The sequence below is a fragment of the Tursiops truncatus genome, chromosome 3 (genome assembly GCF_011762595.2).
Source record: "Tursiops truncatus isolate mTurTru1 chromosome 3, mTurTru1.mat.Y, whole genome shotgun sequence".
Lineage (NCBI taxonomy): Eukaryota > Metazoa > Chordata > Mammalia > Artiodactyla > Delphinidae > Tursiops > Tursiops truncatus.
In genome coordinates this window covers 79715769-79740453 of record NC_047036.1, presented here as the reverse complement: position 1 = coordinate 79740453, position 24685 = coordinate 79715769, and the positions used below count along the sequence as shown (strand labels likewise).

Here is a 24685-nt window from a genome sequence, read left to right as displayed (position 1 = left end):
TACAACCTGGCTCTACTGCCCAGGTTACACTCTCAATAACCATGGAAGAGAGATGTTTTTAATTTCCAGGCTATAGATAAGAAAACAGGCTCAGAGTTTACATAAATTATTTAGGGTCACAAAGCTGGTGGCAGAGCCACCATTTAAATCTGTGTCAATTTGATTCAAAATACTAAGATTGTTTAACAAATACCACACTGTTTAATATGTTAAAATATTATCTCTTCTTCTAATAATGTCAAGGGTGTAGACCTTTTTGCAGACTGCACATTACATTGCTTATACAGACTGCATTTTATAATTCTTTCATAAACCTTTCACACACTGTATGGTAGCTGTATAACTTTAGGCAAAATACTTACTGTCTTTAAGTCTCAGCTTCTTCATCTGTAAAATGGGGACAAATATAGTGCTTACTCCATAGGGTTATTGTATGGATTTTAAAAATTAATAAATGTAAACTGTTTAGTATAATGACAAACATATAGTAAGCACTTAATAAATATTTGCTTTTAAAATTATAAGGCTGAATATGTAAAGGGCTAAATAAATGTCATATTTATGGACATTCAGCTTAATATGGCTCTATAATTCTCATTCAAACCACTTTTAGATTTTCATACACAGGTAAGATGGTTTTAAAAAATCTTTCTTGGGAATTACCTGGTGGTCCAGAGGTTAGGACCCCATGCTCTCACTGCTGAGGGCCCAGGTTCAATCCCTGGTCACGGAACTAAAATCCCAGAAGCCTCACAGTGTGGCTAAAAACATAAAAATAAATAAAAAATCTTTCTATAGTCCTGTTTTCATTATCTACTGTTGCTCTACAAACCTACAATTACCGGTTTAAAACTACAGTGATGGTCCTGCCCACTAGAAAGACAAGATCCAGCCTTATGCACGAGAACACAGGCACCAGTGCCCTTCACCAGGAAGCTTACACAACACACTGAACCACCCTTAGCCAATGGAGGCAGACACCAAAACAACAGGAACTATGAACCTGCAGCCTGCAAAAAGGAGACCCCAAACACAGTAAGTTAAGCAAAATGAGAAGACACAGAAACACACAGCAGATGAAGGAGCAAGGCAAAAACCCACTAGACCAAAACATGAAGAGGAAATAGGCAGTATACCTGAAAAGGAATTCAGAGTAATGATAGTAAAGATGACCCAAAATATTGGAAATACAATGGAGAAAATACAAGAAACGTTTAACAAGGACCCAATGGAAATAAAAAGCAAATAAACAATGATGAACAACACAATAAATGAGATTTAAAATTCTCTAGAAGGAATCAATAGCAGAATAACTGAGGCAGAAGAATGGATAAGTGACCTGGAAGATAAAGTAGTGGAAATAACTACCACAGACCAGAATAAAGAAAAAACAATGAAGAGAGGACAGTCTCAGAAACCTCTGGCATAACATTAAACACTCCAACATTCAAATTATACGGATCCCAAAAGAAGAAGAGGAAAAGAGAGGGACTGGGAAAATATTTGAAGAGATTATTGTTGAAAACGTCCCTAATATGGGAAAGGAAATAGTCAATCAAGTCCAGGAGGTGCAGACACTCCCATACAGGACAAATCCAAGGAGAAACATGCCAAGACACATATTAATCAAACTATCAAAAATTAAATACAAAGAAAAAATATTGAAAGCAGCAAGGGAAAACCAACAAATAACATACAAGGGAATCTCCATAACGTTAACAGCTGATCTTTCAACAGAAACTCTGCAAGCCAGAAGGGACTGGCAGAACATATTTAAAGTGATGAAAGGGAGAAACCTACAATCAAGATTACTCTACCCAGCAAGGATCTCATTCAGATTCGACAGAGAAGTAAAACCTTTACAGATAAGCAAAAGCTAACAGAATTCACCACCAACAAACGAGGTTTACAACAAAACCTAAAGGAACTTCTCTAGGCAGGAAACACAAGAGAAGGAAAAGACCTACAATAACAAACCCAAAATAATTGAGAAAATGGCAATGGGAACATACATATCTATAACTACCTTATTTGTAGATGGATTAAATGCTCGAACCAAAAGACGTAGACTGGCTGAATGTATACAAAAACAAGACCCGTACATATGCTGTCTACAGGAGACCCACTTCAGACCTAGGGACATGTACAGATTGAAAGTGAGGGGATGGAAAAAGATATTCCATGCAAATGGAAATCAAAAGAGAGCTGGAGTAGCAATGCTCATATCAGACAAAATAGACTTTAAAATAAAGACTATTACAAGAGACAAAGAAGGACACTACATAATGATCAAGGGATCAATCCAAGAAGAAGATATAACAATTGCAAATATTTATGCACCCAACACAGGAGCACCTCAATACATAAGGCAAATGCTAACAGCCATAAAAGGGGATATTGATAGTAACACAATCATAGTAGGGGACGTTAACACACCACTTTCACCAATGGACAGATCAACCAAAATGAAAATAAATAAGGAAACACAGCTTTAAATGATACATTAAACAAGATGGACTTAATTGATATTTATAGGACATTCCATCCAAAAACAGCAGAATACACTTTCTTCTCAAGTGCTCATGGAACATTCTCCAGGACAGATCATATCTTGGGTCACAAATCAAGCCTTAGTAAATTTAAGAAAATTGAAATCATAATAAGTATCTTTTCTGACCACAACACTATGAGACTAGATATCAATTACAGGAAAAAAATCTGTAAAAAATACAAACACATGGAGGCTAAACAATACACTACTAAATAACCAAGAGATCACTGAAGAAATCAAAGAAGAAATCAAAAAATACCTAGAGACAAATGACAATGAAAACACAATGACCCAAAACCTATGGGATGCAGCAAAAGCAGTTCTAAGAGGGAAGTTTATAGCAATACAATCCTACCTCAAGAAACAACAAACAGCTCAAATAAACAACCTAACCTTACACCTAAAGCAAACAGAGAAAGAAGAACAAAAAAAAAACCCAAGGTTAGCAGAAGGAAAGAAATCATAAAGATCAAATCACAAATAAATGAAAAAGAAATGAAGGCAACAAACAAACAAAAAAAGAAATGAAGGAAACAATAGCAAAGATCAATAAAACTAAAAGCTGGTTCTTTGAGAAGATAAAGACAATTGATAAACCATTAGCCAGACTCATCAAGAAAAAAAGGGAGAACACTCAAATCAACAGAATTAGAAATGAAAAAGGAAAATTAGAAAATTAGAAATGAAAATGAAAACAACAGACACTGCAGAAATACAAAGGATCATGAGAGATTACTACAAGCAACTATATGCCAATAAAATGGACAACCTGGAAGAAATGGACAAATTCTTAGAAAAGCACAAGCCACTGAGACTGAACCAGGAAGAAATAGAAAATATAAACAGACCAATCACAACCACTGAAATTGAGACTGTGATAAAAATCTTCCAACAAACAAAAGCCCAGGACCAGATGGCTTCACAGGTGAATTCTATCAAACGTTTAGAGAAGAGCTAACATCTAACCTTCTCAAACTTTTCCAGAATATAGCAGAGGGAGGAACACTCCCAAACTCATTCTACAAGGCCACCATCACCCTGATACAAAAACCAGACAAAGACATCAGCCCAACATCACTGATGAACATAAATGCAAAAATCCTAAACAAAATACTAGCAAACAGAATCCAACAGCACGTTAAAAGGATCATAGGCCATGATCAAGTGGGGTTTTTCCCAGGAATGCAAGGATTCTTCAATATATGCAAATCAATCAATGTGATACACCATATTAACAAATTGAAGGATAAAAACCATATGATCATCTCAATAGATGCAGAAAAAGCTTTCAACAAAATTCAACACCGATTTATGATAAAAACTCTCCAGAAAGTAGTCATAGAGGGAACTAACCTCAACATAATAAAGGTCATATAGGACAAACCCACAGCCAACATCATTCTCAAAGGTAAAAACTGAAACCATTTCCTCTAAGATCAGTAACAAGACAAGGCTGCCCACTATCACCACTAATATTCAACATAGTTTTGGAAGTTTTAACCACAGCAATCAGGGAAGAAAAAGAAGTGAAAGGAATCCAAATTGGAAAAGAAGAAGTAAAGTTGTCACTGTTTGCAGATGACATGACACTATACATAAAGAATCCTAAAGATGTTACCAGAAAACTACTAGAGCTAATCAATGAATTTGGTAGAGTAGCAGGATACAAAATTAATGCACAGAAATTTCTTGCATTCCTATATACTAATGATGAAAATTCTGAAATAGAAATTAAGGAATCACTCCCATTTACCATTGCAACAAAAAGAATAAAATACCTCGGAATAAACGTACCTAAGCAGACAAAAGACCTGTATGCCAAAAACTATAAGACACTGATGAAAGAAATTAAAGATGATACAAACAGATGGAGAGATATACCATGTTCTTGGATTGGAAGAATCAACATTGTGAGAATGATTATACTACCCAAAGCAATCTACAGATTCAATGCAATCCCTATCAAATTACCAATGGCATTTTTCACAGAACTAGAACCAAAAAATTCACCATTTGTATGGAAACACAAAAGACCCCGAATAGCCAAAGCAACCTTAAGAACGAAAAACGGAGCTGGAGGAATCAGGCTCCCAGACTTCAGACTATACCACAAAGCTACAGTAATCAGGACAGTATGGTACTGGCACAAAAAGAGAAATACAGATCAATGGAACAGGATAGAAAGCCCAGAGATAAACCCATACACATATGGTCACCTTATTTTTGATAAAGGAGGCAAGAATATACAATGGAGAAAAGACAGCCTCTTCAATAAGTGGTGCTGGGAAAACTGGAAAGCTACATGTAAAAGAATGAAATTAGAACACTCCCTAACATCATACACAAAAATAAACTCAAAATGGATTAGAGACCTAAATGTAAGGCCAGACACTATAAAACTCTTAGAGGAAAACAGAGGCAGAACACTCTATGACATAAATCACAGCAAGATCCTTTTTGACCCACTTCCCAGAGAAATGGAAATAAAAACAGAAATAAACAAATGGGACCTAATGAAACTTAAAAGCTTTTGCACAGCAAAGGAAACCATAAACAAGACAACCCTCAGAATGGGAGAAAATATTTGCAAATGAAGCAACTGACAAAGGATTAATCTCCAAAATTTACAGCAGCTCATGCAGCTCAAAGAAACAAACAACCGAATCCAAAAATAGGCAGAAGATCTAAATAGACATTTCTCCAAAGAAGATTTACAGATCACCAGCAAACAAATGAAAGGATGCTCAACATCACTAATCATTGGAGAAATGCAAATCAAAACTACAATGAGGTATCACCTCACACCAGTCAGAATGGCCATCATCCAAAAATCTACAAACAATAAATGCTGGAGAGGGTGTGGAGAAAAGGGAACCCTCTTGCACTGTTGGTGGGAATGTAAATTGATACAGCCACTATGGAAAACAGTATGGAGGTTTCTCAAAAACTAAAACTAGAACTACCATACAACCTAGCAATACCACTACTGGGCATATACCCTGAGAAAACCATAATTCAAAAAGAGTCATGTACCACAATGTTCACTGCAGCTCTATTTACTATAGCCAGGACATGGAAGCAACATAAGTGTCCAGCAACAGATGAATGGATAAAGAATATGTGGCACATATATATAATGGAACATTACTCAGCCATAAAAAGAAAGGAAATTGAGTTATTTGTAGTGAGGTGGATGGACCTAGAGTCTGTCATACAGAGTGAAGTCAGTCAGAAAGAGAAAAATAAATACTGTATGCTAACACATATGTATGGAATCCAAAAAAAAAAAAAAAAGTGGTTCTGAAGAACCTAGGGGCAGGACAGGAATAAAGATGCAGACGTAGAGAATGGACTTGAGGACATGGGGAGGGTGAAGGGTAAGCTGGGACAAAGTGAGAGAGTGGCACGGACATATATACACTATGAAATGCAAAACTGACAGCTAGTGGGAAGCAGCCACAGAGCACAGGGAGATCAGCTCAGTGCTTTGTGACCACCTAGAGGGGTGGGATAGGGAGAGTGGGAGGGAGATGCAAGAGGGAGGAGATATGGTGATATAGGTATATGTATGGCTGATTCACTTTGTTATGAAGCAGAAACTAACACACCATTGTAGAGCAATTATACCCCAATAACAATGTTAAAAAAAAAAACAACTACAATGAGGTACTATTTTCACATTTTTTGTGGGTTGATTGTGTGCTTCTAGTCTTTGTAGTGTCACCTGAGGTCTCTTGTATGGTGACATTCAACTGGAAACTTGTCTAGGGCACCTTGGTTTTCTTTCACCCAGAAGAATTGGTGTCTCATCCTCCATGACCATTCCACAAGGCTCTCTCTATAGCAACATAGCCTGGACTTCCTCACGCTATGATATCTGTGTTCCATGATGGAGTTTTCTAAGAGGACAACTTGAATGTGTATGCTCTCAACAAGCCTTGCTTATGTCACATTTGTTAATGTCCTTTGACTACAGCCAGTTAGGAGGTCATGCCCAGAGTCCTTGTGGAAGGGGCTACGCAAAGGCTTTAGCATTGAGAGGCCACCAATGCACCAGCCTGCCACAGATTCCTTTGCATATTCATGTATAAACCTCTTTCAGAATCAATGAGAAGATGCCAAATAACTGATTTTATAGAGAGTCTTTAGTCCCGTGAATAATTAAAGCAGAATTGGAACTGACTGAAAGTTCCCGTCAGTCCAATTCTCTGTGCCGTTATGTGCGTGGCCCTATCACAAGATGAGAATTTAGACATAATGACAAAGTAATTTTAATGAGCTAGGGAGATGTGAATAAATTATGATCCCATAAGTACCAATTTTAATCTACCTCTATGGACTAAAAAAAAAAGTGTCACAGATTATATATAATCATTCATCTAACCACACGCACATAACATCATCATCATTAGAGTTGCCATTATAACCATTATATTTTTATTAACATTTTCTCCCTGTAATTTCCACTTGAAAGCCAATGGTAATTTTATTTTGAAATCAGTTCTAACTATGAATGGCTCCAGAACATATTTTGATTTTGAAGTCAGCCTCCCATGATAAAAGCTGGTCTGTTTTACTTTTTTCTTGTTCCTTCCCTCTGCCCTTCTGGGGATAAAAAAGAAAAGGCCATTAAAAAAAAAAAAAACAGCTATTATTGTACATCTACTATAATTATAAACAAGATTCAATTACACTGTTCTAATACATTCATTGTAAATTTATGATTTAAAGATATTTCATTTCCCATTCATATGTAGTTCCCACATTCACAGTATAAATATTTACAGTTAATTATGGAAAATTTCACACATTAATCCCAGTAGCACAAAAACATATTAATAAATTTACATGAATAAGTGATTCTTTGAAAACTTATTTGGAAGCGGGAAAAGAGAAGACTTTCACGTAACTATGGTAGCCAGAGGCTTAAACTTTGGGGCTCTCATTCACCCAGGGCCCTTCCAAGGCCGTGTTCACATAATTGTATGTTTCTGTAAAAATCACAAAATAAGGATACCTTATCTTAAGGTCCTTTGTCTCTTTCTCTGAATTCCCTTCCCTCACATGTCCCCTTGAGTTGGGTGGTGAAGGAGTGGCTGTGGGGTTTTTAGACTCTGGTAAGGAAAGGTAAGTATGGACACATTTAGTTTGAGCTTTGCAGGATATATTTATATGGCTTACAGTCACATGGATGTACAGTTAAGTGATTACCAGCCATCTGAGGAAAGGAAAGACTTTCAATAAAGTCTTTCCAATAAAGACTAGGTCTGTTCACCCATCATGACAGGAAGGTGCAAGTCAAAGTCCCATCTCCATGTGAATGTATCTTACAGTGTCTGGCATGGAAGTTTGTTGGTAGTGTGGAATTTATGGACTAAATTATCTGTATATTCTCAAGTGATAATCAATAATATAGACCAAAAAACTACTGGGGTGGGGCTTCCATGTGGCACATTGGTTGAGAGTCCGCCTGCCGATTCAGGGGACACGGGTTCGTGCCCCGGTCCGGGAAGATCCCACATGCCGCGGACCAGCTAGGCCCGTGAGCCATGGCCGCTGAGCCTGCGCGTCCAAAGCCTGTGCTCCACAACGGGAGAGGCCACAACAGTGAGAGGCCCGCGTATCGCAAAAAAAAATTAAAAAAATAAATAAATAAAAACTACTGGGGGGTAGTAATGTACAGGTATATCAGGCAATTAGTTAATAAAAAGTGTACGTTTTCTTTGTGGATTTTGTTATGTTTGCAGTATTTTTCAGCTTTTAAACTTTTGTAAATTGTTGTGATTCCTCTTCTCAACCTAAATATTCACTTCCATACCTAATTTGGTAGTAGTACTTTTATATTCTCTTCTTAAATACAGCTCCCTAAACTATACGAGCAAAACCTGGATCCGCTCCCAATGGTAACTAATCTCTGATACAGTGAAATCCCCTTCTATTTGAAGGATTGAGCTACTGGACAAAAATAAAATCATTGAGTAAATTATTTTCTTGTTTTTGGACTTCTATTTTTCTTCTCTTTACTTATGAAGACTGATTTATTCATCTACAAAATGTGACTCTAGTCTTTCACTTTCACTTTAAACTCTAACTCTAGGATTTTAAATGAATTTTGGCCAGAGGTAGATCCTTAATCCTGATTGACTGATTATATTAGTCAGGATTCTCCTGAGAAACTATAGATCTAGATCTACATAGATAGATAGGTAGATAGATAGATAGGGAATGACAGAGAGGAATTTATATTCCTCATATTCCACATATATATGGAATCTAAAAAAAAAAAAAGTGGTTCTGAAGAACCTAGGGGCAGGACAGGAATAAAGATGCAGATGTAGAGAGTGGACTTGAGGACATGGGGCAGGGGGAAGGGTAAGCTGGGATGAAGTGAGAGAGTGGTATGGACACATACACTACCAAATGTAAAATAGATAGCTAGTGGGAAGCAGCCGCATAGCACAGGGAGATCAGCTCTATGCTTTGTGTCCACCTAAAGGGGTGGGATAGGGTGGGTGGGAGGGAGACACAAGAGGGAGGAGATATCGGGATATATGTACACATATAGCTGATTCACTTTGTTACACAGCAGAAACTAACACACCATTGTAAAGCATTATACTGAAATAAAGATGTTAAAAAAAAGAAAAAAGAAAAGAAATTGTATCACACAATTATGGAGGCTGGCAAGCACAAAATCTGCAAGACTTGACTTGTGCCAGTCTAGGTCTGCATGCTGCAGACCCAAGAAAGAGATGATGTTGCAACTTGAGCCTGAAGGCAGCCTGCAGGCAGAATTCCCTCTTCCTCAGGGAAGTTGGTCTTTTTCTCTTAAGGCCTTCAACTGTGATGAGGTGAGGGCCACCCACATTATGGGAGAGTAATTTGCTTTACCCAAAGTCTACTGATTTAGATGTTAATCTTGTCATAAAATACCTTCACAGCAACATCTAGACTAGTGTTTTATCTATTGAACATTGAACATCTGGATACTGTGGCCTAGCCAAGTCAACACACCCAATTAAGCATCTCACTGATGAATACACAGTGAAGGTGGGAACTAGCATTGCTACATTCACCAAATTCATGACACAAAAATAAATTTGCCATATTCTATTCATTTGTGGGAGGATAAATGCTATGAAACTGAGTATCAAAATTAACAAAAAGGGATCAAATAAAGAAAGCATGTTTTGCTTCACCATGTGAAGCAAACAAGATGTCAGAAGAACACAAGAAGGCTTGACTGTAGATACAGAGCAAAATGTTGCAATCTTGGCCAGGTTATAAGGTTGGGCTAGTCCCTAGGAACCACCTAGAAAAAAAAAGACTACTTTGAATTATATTTCCTCCAATCCCTTAGAGGATTCCAGAGAAACAAAGAGATTGCAACCATGTGACGCAAGATCCCTTACAGTTCTAATATATTCTATAACTCAATTTGATGTTATTAAATAAGATTTAGTGGAGATACGGGAAGAAATATTGAAAGAAGATTTGATAATAACTCTGCATTATATGTGTTATGCTACTTTTTGCCTCAAAGAGCCTATCTATTAAATTATCATCTAAAAAAAACAGCTTTGAGAGGCAAAGGTGGTTTAAAACCAGACACATTCATAGTTCACATCATAGTTCAGAATAGGTGATTCTCCAAATAATGTTTCAAAGAACTGCTTGTAAAGTGACTTTTAACAAGTGCTGACAGAAGGTAAATACAAAGTAAGCCCCCTTTATCATCCAAATCGTTAACATTTTGAAAATGAAGTTCATGGAGTGGAAAAATTCAAATAAATTTTATTACATGACATGTCATACTTAGCATCTTAGCAACATCCAATTGTTAAGTGGAAATTATCACTCCAAATTTCACTATTCTTTTTTTTAATAGAAGTATAGTTGATTTACAATGTGTTATTTTCAGGTGTACAACAAAGTGCTTCCATTGTATACATATATATGTCTGCGTGTGTGTGTATATATATATATATATATATATATATATATATATATATTCTTTTTTAGATTCTTTTCCATTATGGTTTATTATAAGTTTTGAATATAGTTCCCTGTGCCATACAGTAAGCCCTTGTTGTTTACCTATTTTATATATAGCAATACATATATGTTAATCCCAAACTCCTAAATTATCCCTCACCCTCCTTCCCCTTTGGTAACCACAAGTTTGTTTTCTATGTTTGTGAATCTATTTCTGTTTTGTAAATAAGTTCATATGTATCATTTTTTTAGATTCCACATATAAGTGATATCATATGATATTTGTCTTTCTCTGTCTGCCTTACTTCACTTAGTATGATAATCTCTCAAATGACTCCAAATAGCCAAAACAATCTTGATAAAGAAGAACAAAGCTGGAGGAATAATGCTCCCTGACTTCAGACTATACTATAAAGCTACAGTAATCAAAACAGTATGTTACTGGCACAAAAACAGACACATAGACCAATAGTCTTGTTAAGAGATTTATAAGCCTTTTAGTTTAGGTTTTTCCAACAAATATCATACTCTCATCCACTGTGCAATTTAATATGATACAGTAGGGTCATGTTGCCTATCAAATCTAGTCTCCAAAAAACACATTCTCTCTTTAGTCTAACTTGATTCTCCTCTGCATTCTAGTAAAGGTCTGTCTGCACATCTTTCTCCTACACTTTACTCACTCTCCAGGTTTTATGTCCTATTTTTATTCTAATCCAAATCTAACACTTCATTCAAAGATTAGATCAAGTCTTAACCCCTTAATAAATGCAAGTGCATAAAAGACAAGCACCAAGATAAGAAGGCATTCAAATTTGTAGCAGCGGTTTTCAAACCATCCTCTTGCAAAACACTGGCTTCCCTCATGTTGATCTGTGATATTTTAACTATTAAAATCTTAACATGAGAAGTCTTTTCTCAATCTGCATATTTAAAAGTGTAATTAGTAGATAAACTTTTTGATGTGAAAGAATTCTGTTATACATTTAAAGTAAAACTTTAGTGTCATCTAGTACCAACCAGATGACAAAATGAATGTATCAATAAAATGAATATTAATGAATTGAAAAAAATATTCATTTTATCTTCTACTGGATATTAGCCATCAGTAAATTTTACACAAGTATTCTCCTCACTTGAAAAGAATATTCCCCACTGTACATTAATACATCAACATTCTAATTATCCATTAGCTTCTTTTGAGTTTGGTTAGAAAGAATAAGTTTCTGACATCTCTATTAGCTCAAAGTACACTAACAAATTGAGTTTCTTTATCCAAAGTTTTATCATTAACCCTGAGTTTTGACATCCCCACCAAAGTGTCATCACCATATGAAACCATGCAGAAATGGTCAGCCTTCCAACCCACTATCATCTCTCATTTTAGAAATGCAATACGTATTTTTCATTTATGCAACTATAAATTCTTCAAATGCATGGACTATGACTTTCACATCCTTTGTATCCTCCACATCACTTATCACATTCTTGGCATGTCAGAGATGCTTAATAACTATTTATGCCATTGTTATTTCTACCATTAAATGATTCCCTTCAACTTTAGAAGATCTACAGTTTTTAATCCACTACCAACACACGCTCACGTGTCTTCCCAGCACCAGTCCTAGCTGCTAATCTCTTGAACAGCACAAAGAGTAATTGGAAACCAATGTTTTGTTTTGCTTTGTTTACCCCCAGTGTATCCAGTTTCTCTCCTCACTCTCAATACTAAAAAAGGAGCAAAAGAAAATGGTAACCTCACCCACCTCTTTTCTGGCAACCAGATCTCTGGAAACCCAACATGCATTGGCTGAGAACAAGAGCAACAGCATCAACAATATTAATAATAATAATTACCTTTACTAGGTGCTTAATTTGTTTAGGCATTGTGCTAAACACTTTACATGGATCATCTTGTTTATTCCTGTTAATGTACCTAGAAGGTAGGTTTTGTAACTGGATGATTGTTTTCCATAAACCCTAAAGTGTGTCTACATGGAAGAGAAAACTAGGGTGCCTGAAGAGCCCTTGCAATTGGGATGAGGAAGAAATAGCAACTTTGATATCTAAACCCCAGACAGGCAAGAGAATGACCCAGCTGATCATATGCTCTTCCTCCCTTACCTGTGTACTACTTAGAGGAAAGGGTGCATTTTTATATATGGGGGAACGTGAACTCTGAAAGGACTGAGATTGTTTTCACCAATAGATGGACTGAGCATTCATAATAGAAATTAATTTCAGTTATGGAAAGGTAAAAGCATGTATTCTTGAACATCTGAGATTCTGGACCTAGGTAATAATATCACCCCTATGGTTGGAGGGGGAGGGGAAAAAGCTGAGATTCAGACACTTGTTCAAGATCATACAGATAGTCAATGATGGTGTCTATATTTGAAGCCATAATATCTAAATCCAGAGTTTACTCTTCTGAGAACTGGATATATAAAAATTTTACAAATTTAATGGGAATACTCTGACATTAAAAATGTAACCTGCCTTGGGGCTTCCCTGGTGGAGCAGTGGTTGAGAGTCCGCCTGCCGATGCCGAGGACACGGGTTCGTGCCCCGGTCTGGGAAGATCCCACATGCCGCGGAGCAGCTGGGCCCATGAGCCATGGCCGCTGAGCCTGCGCGTCCGGAGCCTGTGCTCCGCAACGGGAGAGGCCACAGCGGTGAGAGGCCCGCGTACCGCAAAAAAAAAAAAAAGTAACCTGCCTCAGTATCATTTCTTCCAGAAGTTATGTCCTTCCTGTGTATCCCTGGGTCAACAAGAAAAGGCACTGTCCTATAGAAATATAATTCAATCTAAATATATAATTTTTTAAATTTTCAGCAGCCACATTTAGAAAAAAACCTTTTAAAAAAGCGGGTAAAATTAATTTTTGTTAATATATTTCCTTTAAAAATATCCAAAGTATTATCACTTCCAACATGCAATCAATACCTTAAAATTTCAAATAAATTATTTTACTTATTTTTATAATAAATGTTCAGATCTGATGTATATTTCATACTGATATCACATTTCACTTCAGATTAGCTACATTTCAAGTGCTCAGTAGCCACATGGGGCTAATGGCTACCTTTTGGATGGTGCTAACCCAGGTAAGACACAGTAAAGCAGTGATTCGAATTTATCACAAAGGACACTTTATGACCCCAATTCATGTTTTCCCCAGACACTCCTTCTTCCATAAAGTGGTGAAGGAAGCACAGACCTTCTGTCCGTCTTTCCCAGAACTTTATCTTCCTTTGAAAAAAATCTCAGAATTTTTGGGAGTCAAGCTTAGCATTTTCTTTTGGTCAAACAATTTTTACTTAAAATTTTCTTCCCTCACTTTTATTAACAGCTTTACTGAGGAATAATTGGCATATAAAAACTCACTTTAGTGAGAAAATTTTTATTTTGTTTTAGTAAGGACAAGAGTTTCTCAAGTCTTTACTGCATTTCCTGTACTATCCTAGCTCTTATTAATAACCTCAGTGAAGTCTTGCAACCTATGAGTAAGTACTGTCAGTATTATTTATCCCACTTCATATATCAGGAAACTGAGGTTTAGAGGGCCAATGTTACTTGTCAAGGTTATTCGGCTGGTAAGTGGAGCACCTGGATTCGAAAAAAGGCAGGCCACCTCCACTTAGCAGTGCTGTCTTCAGGCTACCTAACTGTAAATATCAACAAGATCTAGGTTTATATTATTGCACCATAAAATGCTAGAGACAGAAATGAGGAGGTGCTAGGAGCACGATATAATTACCTAGAAAAATAGAAGAAACAAAAAAGTCTTTATGCAGACTTCTGGATAGTCAAGCTAACCTCCCTTTAGAAAACACCTTCTCACTTACAGGGGCATTTGACTATATGGTCTGTTGTAACCTTAATATTTGTAAGCAGGAACTTTACAATAATTCTGTGTAATATTTGCTGAATACATCACAAGGTGAAAGTATGTTACAAGATAGAATAAAGCAAGAACATCTAATTTTTAGCATTATTCTCTCATGATATGTTCAAGAACTTTTGAAACTATCCTCCAAGTTTCCATGAGATGTATTCTCCCCTCAAGAATAACTGCTAGAACATTTTAGAAGCGTGAGGAGAGCCAGCATCTTCCATCTAAAGATGTTTCTTTTCTCTTAACCTGGCACCACCGTCCACTATCACCTTCTCACCACTAATGAATACAGGAAGAGCCCCACTGGAGCGTGAGCTGCATTCTTCCTAGACGCAGACATGTCTGAGCATTTCTGCAAACAGATGAATCAGAGCTATGAGGAATCTGTTTGGGAAGAGGGAGCCTTTAGTCAAAGTAAGAAAGAGAAGTGAAGCTCACTGTTTCTTCTAACAAAAACGCCCTGGGTAAAGAGTGAGAGGCGAAACAGCAGGCAAGTGCAATTCACTTTGTCCAGTGATGTCCCTTCTTCCTCCCAGCTGTGCCTTCCCTCCCTCCAGGGACACGGGCCAGAGCCGCAGAGATGGAGCCTTTAACAGGAATACAGGAGAGCTGCCTGGCTCAGAGGTCAGCACTGAAAGATGATACAACAAGGGTAGACATTTTCCACAATCAGAGAAGAAGCCAGAACAGATTTGAGAAATCAAAACACAGAGTGAAGCCTTGGCGTAGCTAGAGCTCCAGCACACCAGCAGTGTCCGGACATTTCCGGCCACAGGGTAAAGCTCCAGTGACCTGAGCTGGCCTCAACGTGGCAAGGGCAGCATCATTATGACCACACATTCATCAGCAGCCTACACCCACACTAACAGGCAACACCAGGCAGCCTGTGCATCCCCAGAATCTGGCGTAAAGAGAGGAAAATATGTGACTGCACAGTGGCTAAGAGAACTGAATGTGAGCCCTTCTGGGAATTTGTGGGAACGCCCAGAAATAGTTGGGATGGGGATACCTGGAGGCAGCTGGAGGTTCCACAGAGGCAGGGATAAACAGAATCAGAGAAATAATTTACATGTTGTGAGCCTAATTTTATTCCTAGCTTTGTGTGGTCTAGGCATACAAGCACTGTGCTATCCCAGTACCATTACTCAGACTCCAACTCTTGTTAAGTGTTCAAGGATCACTAAATTATTTTTTCCGACCTCAGGAAAGAAAAGTAACATGTCAGTGGAGGACAAGCCAAGGTAGACCACTGTGTAGGAGATGCCAGGGTAGGAATTGGGCACTAGGATGAATTGTGGAATTGTGTCTGCAGGGACATTCTTCCTAACAGTGGTGGGTCCCGGCCCCGGAGTTGAGAGGATAAACGGTGAATGGAAGACTCCCCTTTAGTGAATTTAGTCAATGGTATTTTGGCAATTAATTATTATCAGTACAAGTGAGAACAAATGATTCCATCTAACAAATCAAAATTTAATAGGAATTTAATTGTTTTATCAAGAGTTTTTATAATGTCTCATGTTTGCTTTAATAGACATTTATCTCAGTTCCTCAGTCTTATAACTGAGCAAGAAGTAAGTCACATTGTTTCAGAAATTCAAATCATGTTGCATAAATAAATGGAAAAATGATTCATCCTTCCACATTTCCCTAAACAAACTACAACTGATCTGCCAATAAGACTAACACCTGGAGCATTTCTACACAAGGGGGCGCCAGAACCTGACTTTCCTTAATAATATAATCTACCTAGAACTAGTGAATATTTCTGAGTTTGATGGCAAAGGAGAGAAGGAGTCAAATATGTAAAAGCAATAGGCAGATATATCCGGTTCACATGCCAGCTTTATGCTAATGCTTAAATAGTTTTAAAATCTCCATAGTGGTTCAGGATGTTAAATGTGTAAATAGCAACATCTGAGCAAGGGAGATAGTGGTATCACTCTGCTTGAAATTGCCTTGCTGAATACAGTGGGGTTTTTGTAATGAATTAATTTTAATAGGCTTTTTTCTACTTAAAGAGGAACTCAGGATGGTATTTCAATTAGATTCATTGGTACATATTCCTTTATGCAATGGCCAAAGTGTTACATTAAACAATAGAAAACATAACAAGGTAGCACTATGGAATAAGTCGTTAATTTGCTAAGCAATGCCAATTTTAAGGATTTGGGTTTTGAAATGAAGCGATAATGTAGAATACAAATAGAGGGCTTTAGAATATTCTATTACCAAAAGAGAGAGCAACAAAGTTGTTTTTCAAAGGGGTAGAGAAGCAAAAATATGATCCAAATTACGACAGAAATGGATTTAAATAAATGTTTAAAAAAAAAAAAAGAAAAGAAAAGGTCAATGGAACTGAGGAAAGAAGAACACAGATACTTCCAGCAGGAAAAACCTCATGCTGGTGATTCTTAAGACAGGTGCATACAGTATAGTTCTGTTCAGATTACTCAGTCTCTCACACCTGTATTACTCTTACACGTAAGCAGTAACACTATCAATGAGTTACGTTCTTTCATTGTCCCCTGGATTTCTCCTTTCAGCACTTAAAATTGTAACCGGAACATCACATCCTTTATCATGAAGGGTGGAAAAGTATAGTTCATTTTCCTAAAGGCTTGCTTTGAGCTACTCAAGCAGACACAGAATTCAAAAGAACAAACAAATAGTTCACATTAGAACATGTTCAACTCCTACAGAATTCACAGGGCAGTGGAAACTTGGAATGGATTCTATTTAATTCACTTCTCAGTGTATTAGTTATCTATTGTTACATAATTAATTACTCCAATGCACAGTAATTTAAAACAACACAGATTTATTACTCACAGTTTCTTTGAGTCAGTAATTCAGAAGAAGCTCAGCAGGTGGTTCTGGCTCAGGGTCTCTTGATTTCACAGGCAAGATATGAGCCCAGGCTGTAGTCATCTGAAAACTTGACTGACGCTAGAAGATCCATTTCCAGGATTTCTCACTCATGTGGCCTCACTTATTGACCTCTCCATAGAGCTGCTTGAGAGTCCTCACAACATAGCAGCTGGCTTCTCCCAGACTGAGTGGTCCAAAAGAACAGGACAGAAGCCACATATCTTTTATAACATCAACTCCAAAGACACAATCATTTCTACAATATCCTATTGGTTATACAAGTCAGCCTTTTCCAATGTGGGAGGAGACTACAAAAGGACGTGAATACAAGGGGGCTAGAATCATTGAGGACTGTCTTGAAAGCTGGTTCTACACCCAGCTCCTCTAGATTCATGGCATTCCCATATGGCCAACCAGATGTAAGCATAAAAGTATCTCCTTCCTTCCACAGCCTCTGATTCTCTTTATGCCTCTTTTCTCCTCACTCTCAACTCCTTCAAGCAGACACCCAGACTCTGTCACTGGATCTCTTCTTGTTCAGCTCCTTTATGTTTCATTGCCATATTATTCCAGAGATTTTCATCACTGAGAGAAGAGAAGGGAAAACAATTTTCACTGAGGTCAGTCTTTTAGAGCCTCAGTATAAAGCCATTATCATCTTCATACTACCAAGATTAATACCTTTTAGTGTATCTCCTGCACTTTATTATGCTAAAGAATATCTGTCTCCTCCTTGAGTCAAATTTCCAAAAAAATCCCCTGTTTTCTTGGTCTCAATATCAGTCAGGCTCCAGGTCGGGTGGGGGAGGGGTTGTAGAATGAGGAAGGGGAAAAGGAAACAAAAACCACATAACTATGCAACAATTGCAATACATAAATTACTTGCAAATTATTCCTTTGGCATACATCTTACCCAATAAAATATACACTCCCCAAATGCAAACAGTATCTACCTGTTCACCACTTTAATCCTAGTACCTACCACAGTGTATGACACATCATACTCTAATAATCATTTAGTATAAAATAGGCAGCTACTTCAATTACATTATTTAAAAGACTAAAAGTGTTTCCTGATGATAATCTAAGTAAAGATTAATAGATTTGTGTTAAAATACAATCATGTGATTCAGATATATTAAATAATGTTAATATACTGACCTCTTAATTAATATATTTGTTCATTTCTGGTATGTATTTACAATGCATCATAATTTAAGAATAAATCCAAACTTAGTCATCAACAAAATCATTTATTGACCACCCACTCTATAAATGAAATCCTTCTATGGTTGGTCAATAAATAAAGTTATACCTGTTAACAGAATCTGTTATCAGATCGTTGATAGATTTAAATATTTCTTCTGTTAGATATACCGTAATGGAATAATTTGCCAAGGTATGCTGCCTCAATTTAAACCCACAGCTCAACACAGAGGCATCTCTTGTGATGGGGTTAAGGATCCCAGCATGCTGGGCATCTAGAGTGCTGGAATCTACAGTATCACACTCCATGTGTCAGTCAGTGTTCAAGAACAGAGACCTTGGTGCTGCTGTTCCACCCAACCCAAGAAGAGAGGAGATGTACCCCCAGAAACAGTTCAATTAGAAGGAGGGGATGTATCACTCTGTGTCCCAACCAGAACCAGATGACATTTACCAGATAATTCAAGAAGGAGGATTTATTTTAAAAAGGGGTGAGTTTTGAAGATATGGTGAGATGCAGACAAGCCTTAATAGAAAGTGCAGGTCAGTGGAATAAGGACTGGCAGAGTGCCCAACAGGCTTAGAAGAAGGGGCGTGGGGTGCTGACACCCAGATGGAGAGAACGGTTAGTAAGTAGTCTCCTAGAGAGGTGATGTGACTGTCCACAGCCAGCCTCACTCTTCTCCCTCCCTCAGGGGAGAGCACCCAAAATATCCAAGGGAGGAGAGCTTTATTTTATTCCTCTCTGAATCTTCTGCACATAACACAGTACCTGCCACAAGCAATGAGTCCCTAGGAAACGTTTTGTGTGAACTGAACCAGACCGCCTCCTCCTCTCTCCTCACACTCATGCTGATAAAACTGGCAGATCACTGTCGCTCAGCCTCTGCACCCCTAACATGAGAATGATAATAATACAAGGGATTCTTTCTGAAAAAAAAAAAAAATTGAGAAAATGTGCTGTGAACTCTACATCTCTACCAAATACAAGCCATGGAAGGTCCCTAAAGGAAGGCTCCCTCCGTGTCAATAATACAGAAATGCCATTGCCTAGGATCACTTAGTAGTCAAAAGGCAGGGCTGATTTTCTCCTTTAAATTATTCCATTTGATAAAGTAGGTAGTCTAAGGCAGAGGAATCTATATCTATTCCCACATTACTCAATAATTCTAGTCTTACTTTTCATGGAAAAAAAAGGCACTTACAAAAGAAAAAAAATTGTTGTATTATTAGTTGAGACTTAACTAAGTCTGTGTAAAGGTAGAACTGAGTTGTTCAATACAGTAGCCACTAGTCACATATGGCTATTTAAATCTAACTTTTAATAATTAAAATTCGATATAATTTAAAATTCAATTCCTTGGTCACACGTGTCACATTTCAAGTGCTCCCCAACCACGTATGTCAGATGGTGCATAACGAACATTTTCACAAAAAGTTCTACTGGTGAACTGCTGAGCCCAGAATAATAACCTCTCAGGATTCTTCCAGAATTAAATTTTGAAACTTATATGACTAAAATTAAAAATGATCACACTTTAGAAGAAAAGGGAACCTTCCTACACTGTTGGTGGGAATGTAAATTGGTGAAGCCACTATGGAAAACAGTATGGAGATTCCTTAAAAAACTAAAAATAGGCTTCCGGGAAGATGGTGGAAGAGAAAGACGCAGAGTTCACCTTCCTCCCCACAGATACGCCAGAAATATATCTACACATGGAACAACTCCTATAGAACACCCACTGAACGCTGGCAGAAGACCTCAAACCTCCCAAAAGGCAAGAAACCCCCCACGTACCTGGGTAGGGAAAAAGAAAAAAGAATAAACAGAGACAAAAGGATAGGGACGGGACCTGCACCGGTGGGAGGGAGCTATGAAGGAGGAAAGGTTGCCACACACTAGGAAGCCCCTTCGCGGGCGGAGACTGGGGGTGGCAGAGGGGTGAAGCTTCGGAGCCGCGGAGGAGAGCACAGCAACAGGGGTGCGGGGGGCAAAGCGGAGAGATTCCCGCACAGAGGATCAGGGCCAACCGGCACTCACCAGCCCGAGAGGCTTGTCTGCTCACCCGCCGGGGCGGATGGGGCTCGGAGTTGACGCTTGGGCTTCGGTCGGAGCGCCAGGAGAGGACTGGGGTTGGCGGCGTGAACACAGCCTACAGGGTGTTAATGCGCCACGGCTAGCCGGGAGAGAGTCCGGGGAAAAGTCTGGACCTGCCGAAGAGGCAAGAGACTTTTTCTTCCCTCTTTGTTTCCTGGTGCGCGAGGAGAGGGGATTAAGAGCGCTACTTAAAGGAGCCCCAGAGACGGGCGCGAGCCGCGGCTAAAAGCATGGACCCCAGACACGGGCATGAGACGCTAAGGCTGCTGCTGCCGCCACCAAGAAGCCTGTGTGCGAGCACAGGTCACTATCCACACCCCCTCTTCCGGGGAGCCTGTGCAGCCCGCCATTGCCAGGGTTCCGGGATCCAGGGACAACTCCTCCAGGAGGACTCACGGTGCGCCTCAGGCTCGTGCAACGTCATGCCGGCCTCTGCAGCCGCAGGCTCGCCCAGCACTCCACGCCCCTCCCTCCCCCCCGGCCTGAGTGAGCCAGAGCCTCCGAATCTGCGGCTCCTTTAACCCCGTCCTGTCTGAGCGAAGAACAGACGCCCTCCGGCATCCTACACGCAGAGGCAGGGCCAAATCCAAAGCTGAGCCCCTGGGAGCTGTGAGAACAAAGAAGAAAAAGGAAAATCTCTCCCAGCAGCCTCAGAAGCAGCGGATTAAAGCTCCACAATCAACTTGATGTACCCTGCATCTGTGGAATACATGAATAGACAACGAATCATCCCAAATTAAGGAGGTGGACGTTGAGAGCAAGATTTATGATTTTTTCCCGTTTTCCTCTTTTTGTGAGTGTGTATGTATATGCTTCTGTGTGACATTTTGTCTGTACAGCTTTGCTTGCACTATTTGTCCTAGGGTTCTATCCGTCCATTTTGTTTTGTTTTGTTTTGCTTTCTTTTTAATTTTTCTTTTCTTTTTTTTCTCTTAATAATTATTTTTTTATTTTAATAATTTTATTATATTTTATTTTACTTTATCTTCTTTCTTTATTTCCTTCCTTCCTTCCTTCCTCCCTCCCTCCCTCCCTCCCTTCTTTCTTTCTTTCTACTTCTACTAATTCTTTCTTTCTACTTTTTCTCCCCTTTATTCTGAGTCATGTGGACGAAAGGCTCTTGGTGCTGCAACCAGGAGTCAGTGCTGTGCCTCTGAGGTGGGAGACATCTGGTCCACAAGAGACCTCCCAGCTCCACATAATATCAAATGGCGAAAAACTCCCAGATATCTCCATCTCAACACCAGCACCCAGCTTCACTCAACGACCAGCAAGCTACAGTGCTGGACATCCTATGCCAAACAACTAGCAAGACAGGAACACAACCACACCCATTAGCAGAGAGGCCGCCTAAAATCATAAAGTCCACAGACACCCCAAAACACACCACCAGACGTGGACCTGCCCACCAGAAAGACAAGATCCAGCCTCATCCACCAGAACACAGGCACTAGTCCCCTCCACCAGGAAGCCTACACAACCCACTGAACCAACCTTAGCCACTGGGGACAGACACCAAAAACAACGGGAACTACGAACCTGCATCCTGCAAAAAGGAGACCCCAAACACAGTAAGATACGCAAAATGAGAAGACAGAAAAACACACAGCAGATGAAGGAGCAAGATAAAAACCCATGGACCTAACAAATGAAGAGGAAATAGGCAGTCTACCTGAAAAAGAATTCAGAATAATGATAGTAAAGATGATCCAAAATCTTGGAAATAGAACAGACAAAATGCAAGAAACATTTAACAAGGACCTAGAAGAACTAAACATGAAAAAAACAACGATGAACAACACAATAAATGAAATTAAAAATACTCTAGAAGGGATCAATAGCAGAATAACTGAGGCAGAAGAACGGATAAGTGACCTGGAAGATAAAATAGTGGAAATAACTAATGCAGAGCAGAATAAAGAAAAAAGAATGAAAAGAACTGAGGACAGTCTCAGAGACCTCTGGGACAACATTAAACACACCAACATTTGAATTATAGGGTTTCCAGAAAAAGCAGAGAAAAAGAAAGGGACTGAGAAAATATTTGAAGAGATTATAGTTGAAAACTTCCCTAATATGGGAAAGGAAATAGTTAATCAAGTCCAGGAAGTACAGAGAGTCCCATACAGGATAAATCTAAGGAGAAAAATGCCAAGACGCATATTAATCAAACTGTCAAATATTAAATACAAAGAAAACATATTAAAAGCAGCAAGGGAAAAACAACAAATAACACACAAGGGAATCCCCATAAGGTTAACAGCTGATCTTTCAGCAGAAAATCTGCAAGCCAGAAGGGACTGGCAGGACATATTTAAAGTGATGAAGGAGAAAAACCTACAACCCAGATTACTCTACCCAGCAAGGATCTCAATCAGATTTGAAGGAGAAATTAAAACCTTTACAGACGAGCAAAAGCTGAGAGAGTTCAGCACCACCAAACCAGCTTTACAACAAATGCTAAAGGAACTTCTCTAGGCAAGAAACACAAGAGAAGGAAAAGACCTACAATAACGAACCCAAAACAATTTAAAAAATGGGAATGGGAACATACATATTGATAATTACCTTAAATGTAAATGGACTAAATGCTCCCACCAAAAGACACAGATTGGCTGAATGGATACAAAAACAAGATCCATATATTTGCTGTCTACAAGAGACCCATTTCAGACCTAGAGACACATACAGACTGAAAGTAAGGGGATGGAAAAAGATATTTCATGCAAATGGAAACCAAAAGAAAGCTGAAGTAGCAATTCTCATATCAGATAAAATGGACTTTAAAATAAAGACTATTAGAAGAGACAAAGAAGGACACTACATAATGATCAAGGGATTGATCCAAGAAGAAGATATAACAATTGTAAATATTTATGCACCCAACATAGAAGCACCTCAATACATACGGCAAATACTAACAGCAATAAAAGGGGAAATCGACAGTAACACATTCATAGTAGGGGACTTTAACACCCCACTTTCACCAATGGACAAATCATCCAAAATGAAAATAAATAAGGAAACACAAGCTTTAAATGATACATTAAACAAGATGGACTTAATTGATATTTATAGGACATTCCATCCAAAAACAACAAAATACACATTTTTCTCAAGTGTTCATGGAACATTCTGCAGGATAGATCATATCTTGGGTCACAAATAAAGCCTTGGTAGATTTAAGAAAATTGAAATTGTATCAAGTATCTTTCCCGACCACAACACTATGAGACTAGATATCAATTACAGGAAAAGATGTGTAAAAAATACAAACACATGGAGGCTAAACAATACACTACTTAATAACAAAGTGGTCACTGAAGAAATCAAAGAGGAAATTAAAAAAAATACCTAGAAACAAATGACAATGGAGACACGACGACCCAAAACCTATGGGATGCAGCAAAAGCAGTTCTAAGAGGGAAGTTTATAACAACACAAGCCCACTTTAAGAAACAGGAAACATCTCAAATAAGCAAACTAACCTTGCACCTAAAGCAACTAGAGAAAGAAGAACAAAAAAACCCCAAAGTTAGCAGCAGGAAAGAAATGTAAAAATCAGATCAGAAATAAATGAAAAAGAAATGAAGGAAACGATAGCGAAGATCAATAAAACTAAAAGCTGGTTCTTTGAGAAGATAAACAAAATAGATAAACCATTAGCCAGACTCATCAAGAAAAAAAGGGAGAAGATTCAAATCAATAGCATTAGAAATGAAAAAGGAGAAGTAACAACTGACACTGCAGAAATACAAAAGATCCTGAAAGATTACTACAAGCAACTCTATGCCAATAAAATGGACAACCTGGAAGAAATGGACAAATTCTTAGAAAGGCACAACCTGCCAAGACTGAATCAGGAAGAAATAGAAAATATGAACAGACCAATCACAAGCACTGAAATTGAAACTGTGATTAAAAATCTTCCAACAAACAAAAGCCCAGGATCAGATGGCTTCACAGGCTAATTCTAACAAACATTTAGAGAAGAGCTAATACCTATCCTTATCAAACTCTTCCAAAATATAGCAGAGGGAGGAACACTCCCAAATTCTTTCTACAAGG

General features: G+C 38.3%; 1 long non-coding RNA gene across 2 annotated transcripts in view; it reads right to left on the bottom strand.

The window, feature by feature from the left end:
- Window positions 1-6812: 6812 nt before the first annotated feature.
- The window catches only part of LOC109549081 (uncharacterized), a 65805-nt gene continuing 47932 nt past the window's right edge, over window positions 6813-24685 (bottom strand). Inside the window, exons 2-4 of one of the 2 annotated variants that reach the window (XR_012330791.1) lie at window positions 17995-18101; window positions 17275-17898; window positions 6813-7156 (exon numbers count right to left, since the gene is read on the bottom strand). This is a non-coding gene — a long non-coding RNA (uncharacterized lncRNA). Of the gene's footprint in view, window positions 7157-17274; window positions 17899-17994; window positions 21544-24685 lie in introns of those variants that run through there. The other variant, XR_002175260.3, reaches the window with a different exon arrangement.